The sequence below is a fragment of the Bos grunniens genome, chromosome 3 (genome assembly GCF_055505025.1).
Source record: "Bos grunniens cultivar Pamir isolate PY7600 chromosome 3, Bosgru_T2T1.0, whole genome shotgun sequence".
NCBI lineage: Eukaryota > Metazoa > Chordata > Mammalia > Artiodactyla > Bovidae > Bos > Bos grunniens.
The window spans coordinates 50,437,376-50,443,375 of record NC_141167.1 but is presented as its reverse complement, the minus strand read 5'-3'; the positions used below and the strand labels follow the sequence as shown (position 1 = coordinate 50,443,375).

At 38.2% G+C, this 6,000-nt stretch overlaps 1 long non-coding RNA gene across 2 annotated transcripts in view; it reads right to left on the bottom strand.

The window, feature by feature from the left end:
- Positions 1–4,417: 4,417 nt before the first annotated feature.
- Positions 4,418–6,000, bottom strand: part of LOC147375606 (uncharacterized) — a 70,388-nt gene continuing 68,805 nt past the window's right edge. For both annotated transcript variants that reach the window (XR_015161398.1, XR_015161399.1), the window contains one exon: positions 4,418–4,743. This is a non-coding gene — a long non-coding RNA (uncharacterized LOC147375606). The remainder of the gene's footprint in view (positions 4,744–6,000) is intronic.

Here is a 6,000-nt window from a genome sequence, read left to right as displayed (position 1 = left end):
AAAAAACTGGAAATAGAACTGCCATACGACCTAGGAATCCCACTGCTGGGCATACACACTGAGGAAATCAGAATTGAAAGAGACACGTGTACCCCAATGTTCATGGCAGCACTGTTTACCATAGGTAGGACATGGAAGCAACCTAGATGCCCTTAGGCAGACAAATGGATAGGAAAGTTGTGGTGCATATGCACAATGGAATATTACTCATCTATTAAAAAGAACACATTTGAGTCAGTTCTAATGAGGTGGATGAAACTGGAGCCTATTATACAGAGTGAAGTAAGACAGAAAGAAAAACACCAATACAGTATATTGACACATATATATGGAATTTAGAAAGATGGTAACGATGACAACAAAAGAGACAAAGATATAAATAACAGACTTTTGGACTCTGGGAGAAGGTGAGGGTGGGGATGATTTGAAAGAATGGCATTGAAACATATATATTATCAGTTGTGAAATAGATGACCAATCCAAGTTCAATGCATGATGTAGGGCACTCAAAGCTGGTGCACTGGGACAACCCAGAGGGGTGGGATGGGGAGGGAGGTGGGAGGGTGGTTTCAGACAGGGGGACACATGTACACCTGTGGCTGATTCGTGTCAATGTATGGCAAAACCACCACAATATTGTAAAGTAATTAACCTCCAATTAAAATAAATTAATTAATAAAAAAATTTTTGCTGATTTTAGAAAAAATCTCCAGAACTTATGTGTATGTATTTTTTTTAAAATAAAGGCAAACACTGTATTTTTCTGGTAAGGTAAAGTTTATAAGCATCCAATAATTAGTTAAATATTGAAAATATGTTCTGGGTTTTGATAAACATTTCAGTTCAGTTCAGTCACTCAGTCATGTCCGACTCTTTGCCACCCCATGAATTGCAGCACGCCAGGCCTCCCTGTCAATCATCAACTCCCGGAGTTCACCCAGACTCACGTCCATCAAGTCAGTGATGCCATCCAGCCATCTGATCCTCTGTCGTCCCCTTCTCCTCCTGCCCCCAATTCCTCCCAGCATCAGAGTCTTTTCCAATGAGTCAACTCTTCGCATTAGGTGGCCAAAGTACTGGAGTTTCAGCTTTAGCATCATTCCTTCCAAAGAAATCCCAGGGCTGATCTCCTTCAGAATGGACTGGTTGGATCTCCTTGCAGTCCAAAGGACTCTCAAGAGTCTTCTCCAACACCACAGTTCAAAAGCATCAATTCTTCAGCGCTCAGCTGTCTTCACAGTCCAACTCTCACATTCATACATGACCACTGGAAAAACCATAGCCTTGACTAGATGGACCTTTGTTGGCAAAGTAATGTCTCTGCTTTTGAATATGCTATCTAGGTTGGTCATAACTTTCCTTCCAAAGAGTAAGCGTCTTTTAATTTCATGGCTGCAGTCACCATCTGCAGTAATTTTGGAGCCCCCCAAAATAAAGTCTGACACTATTTCCACTGTTTCCTCACCTATTTCCCATGAAGTGATGGGACCAGATGCCATGATCTTCGTTTTCTGAATGTTGAGCTTTAAGCCAACTTTTTCACTCTCCACTTTCACTTTCATCAAGAGGCTTTTTAGTTCCTCTTCACTTTCTGCCATAAGGGTGGTGTCATCTGCATATCTGAGGTTATTGATATTTCTCTCCTAGCAATCTTGATTCCAGCTTGTGTTTCTTCCAGTCCAGCATTTCTCATGATGTACTCTGCATCGAAGTTAAATAAGCAGGGTGACAATATATAGCCTTGATGTACTCCTTTTCCAATTAAATAGGTACTGTATTTCTACGTATTAAAAATTGACTTTTCTTATGGCAAATTCTGTACCTGACTCTCCTTTTCTCTAATTTCTTTCCTTTTCACTTCCCCTGATAATGGGACCTGAGTAAATATGATCATGTTTTATACTGATAGGTTCTAAGGATCATATTTGAAACTGGGATGCATCTTACAATCTGTTATTTTACAACTTGTGTTGATCAGATGACAGACATCACATAGCATGTCAACTTGATCATATTTGTTCATGCTGTCATCACATAAGTTGAGTTCAAACATTTTAAACAATAATCTGTTTGAGTTTAGTTGCTATTTCAATTAAATTTAAGAAGGTTACACTATCAGTATTTTAATAAAACATTACTTTATGTATTGAAGTTTCCAATTAGAGTGTGACATTAATTTGACATGTTTAAAGGGAAATTTTTCTTTATAGGGATGAAAACAGTTTATTATTTTCTTATAAAGCAACACTGAAATGCTTTCCAATATTCAAGAATTTTTTTTTTGGTCCCAAAGTACTTCCTTTTATCTTGTTTTTTATGATATTTGTGCAACATAATGGGCTGATACTTGTATGTATTGTGATGTGATCATCACAGTGTAATTAACATTCCATTACACACAGTTACAAATTTTTTTCTTATGAGAACTTTTAAGATTTACTCTTAAAAACTTATATTGTTTTCTATAGTCACCAGATTATACATTACAACCCAGGACTTATTTTATAACTAGAATCTTGTTGGAGAAAGAAATGGCTACCCACTCCAGTATTCTTGCCTGGAGAATTCCATGGACAGAGGAGCCTGGTAGGCTATAGTCCATGGGGTCACAGAGAGCTGGACATGACTGAGTGACTAAGCAGAATCTTGTACCTTTTGATCACCTTCCCCAATTGGCCCATCCCCTCAACCTCCTCTAGAAACCACCACAATGTTATCTATATTTATGGGTGTTGGTTGTTTTTTTTTTTTTAATTCACATATAAGTATTCTTCTGTCTGACTTATTTCCCTTGGGAAGATGCCCTCAAGATTCATCCATGCTATAGCAAATGGTTGGCTATCCTTTTTATGGATGAATAATATTTCATTGTATTTAGAATATTTATATATATTTATCACATTTAAATAATTTTATCACATTTTCTTTAACCATTTATCCATTGGTGGAAACTATGGAATATCTTACAGGGTATCTGTATTTTAAAGTTTTTGAGGAAGTTTTTATTGTTTTTCAGAATTTCCATAGTGTCTGTACTGATTTACACTCCCACCAACAGTTCACAAAGGTTTTTTTTTTCTCCGCTTCATTGCCAAAATTTGCTATTTCTTATCTTTTTGAAATAGTTATTCTGAGAGGTGTGAGATGATATTGCTATCAAGACCAGGCTCATACTGTTCAACAAACAATAGGCAAATAAATTGAGAGATAAGTCACTATTCCTTTTCCCAATAACTCAGTTCAGAAAGATGGTGGACTAGTGTCCCAAAGAACAGTCTTATCTGAATTAGAATTCAGGCTTCTTTTATACTAAAATGGGACAAGGGGGTGTGGCTGGTTGTTATAGACTTCTTGGTGCTAGCCAGATGTGATAATCTTTGTTCTTAGAGCTGTCCAGGTAGATCTAATAATGATGTTCCTGCAAACCTTCAGCAAGACAAATGTTTTCTCCTCTGTAGCTTTTTATCTCTGTATGAATGAAAGGTCAAGTGTGGGAGGCAGAACCTTGAGAAAGCATTGCTATGCATATTTCAGTCTATAGATAACATTCTTTCACCAATTGAGGAGACAAAGGTACAGAACCAGCCTGACTAAGTGCAGGCAACTGAGCACAAAGATTAGAGTTAGAGACCCAATACAGAGTCAGGTTTATTCTTCTCTATTAAAATATCTCATTGTGGTTTTAAATTGAATTTTAATGATGATTAGTTGAGAAGGCAATGGCACCCCACTCCAATACTCTTGCCTGGAAAATCCCATGGATGGAGGAGCCTGGTGGGCTGCAGTCCATGGGGTCGCTAAGAGTCAGACATGACTGAGCGACTTCACTTTCACTTTTCACTTTCATGCACTGGAGAAGGAAATGGCAACCCACTCCAGTGTTCTTGCCTGGAGAATCCCAGGGATGGGGGAGCCTGGTGGGCTGCTGTCTATGGGATCTGACAGAGTCGGACACGACTGAAGTGACTCAGCATCAGCAGTTGATATTAAGCATTTTTTTAATGTAACTGTTGGCCATCTGAACAACTTCTTTGGGGAAACATCTATTCAGATTCTCTCCCCATTTTTAAAAATAGATTGTTGGTTTCTATTGAGCTATATGAATTCTTTGGGCTTCCCTGGTGGCTTAGTGGTAAAGAATCCACCTATAAATGCAGGAGGCTTGGGTTTGATCCCTGGGTTGGGAAGATCCCCTGGAGAAGGAAATGGCTACTGACTCCAGTATTCTTGCCTGGAGAATCCCATGGACAGAGGAGCCTGGCAGGCTACAGTGCATGGTGTCACAAAGTCCACGGCTACAGTCCACGGGATTGGACATGACTTAGTGAGTAAACAACAACAATAAAACAATATGAATTATTTTTATAATTTGGATATTCATCCTTTATTGGATTTGATTTATAAATATGTTCTTCCATTTTATAAATTGCCATTTCATTTTGTTGATGGTTTTCATTGCTATACAGAAGTTTTTGGTTAACTTTTTAGTTAATTTGTAAAGAGATGATGTTAGCTACACTTTGTGAGAAAACGTGAAAAAAAAATAAAAAAGATTGTCTACCATATATTAAGCAAAGTAATTAAAAGCAGAAAAAGCTGACAATTCCATGGAGCAGATGAAAAATTTCAAGGCAGCAAGAGACTAGTATGATCCATTCATGCATTGTACAGGACAGTGTTGATATAGCATTATACATACTATGTCAGAAACTTCCAGCCGACTTTAGACAGAAGCTGCTCAACCTACAGGGACATGCAATTCAGTGAAAAAGATAATGAGATATTGTGTGTTATAGCTGAGTTTTTTCTTTCATAGGTGTACATATAATAATGATAGATCTTACATTAGAGATGACATCTAGATTTAAAGAATTATGGTAATAAAAATATACTGCTAAATATATGGACTAAAGCAAGATTTTTATTAAGCTATTGAAGCTACAACTTACATTTTTTCTAATTTCTGATAATATTATAAGCCATCATTATTGTGTGCTATCAGTTGAAGAATTGTGCTAATCTTTTATTATGTCCTTTATTACTAGAGATTATTCAGTAAGTCAAACATTACTATCCACATTACATGGATTAAAAATGTAAATTAAAAAAAGGCTTTTAGTTTGAGTGCAGCAGTTCAGTTCAGTTCAGTAGCTCAGTCATGTCCGACTCTTTGTGACCTTATGAGTCGCAGCATGCCAGGCTTCCCTGTCCATCACCAACTCCCGAAGTTCACCCAAACTCACGTCCATTGAGTTGGTGATGCCAGCCAGCCATCTCATCCTCTGTCGTCCCCTTCTCCTCCTGCCCTCAATCCCTCCCAGTATCAGAGTTTTTTCCAGTGAGTCAACTCTTCGCACGAGGTGGCCAAAGTACTGGAGTTTCAGCTTTAGCATCATTCCTTCCAAAGAAATCCCAGGGCTGATCTCCTTCAGAATGGACTGGTTGGATCTCCTTGCAGTCCAAGGGACTCTCAAGAGTCTTCTCCAACACCACAGTTCAACAGCATCAGTTCTTCAGCGCTCAGCTTTCTTTACAGTCCAACTCTCATATCCATACATGACCACTGGAAAAAGCATAGCCTTGACTAAATGGAGTGCAGCAGAGTCAGAATGAAAATCTAAAACCTGTGCTGTTATGCTCTTTCAGTGAACTCCTTACTGGTTTTAAGGAAGTGCTCCATGTGCCCTTCTACCTGAAAGTCTACCAATAGTAGGTATAGGCAGAGCAAGCTTGCTTTCAGATTTAACTGCATGTGTTGTTGTAGATCTTAAATCATTCTAATTAAATTAACTATGCTGGTCAAAATCCTTAAAGAGATGGGAATACCAGACCACCTGACCTACCTCCTAAGAAATCTGTATGCAGGTCAAGTAGCAGCAGTTAGAAGTGGACATGGAACAACAGACTGGTTCCAAATAGGAAAAGGAGTACGTCAAGGCCTTACATTGTCACCCTGCTTATTTAACTTATATGCAGAGTACATCATGAGAAATGCTGGGC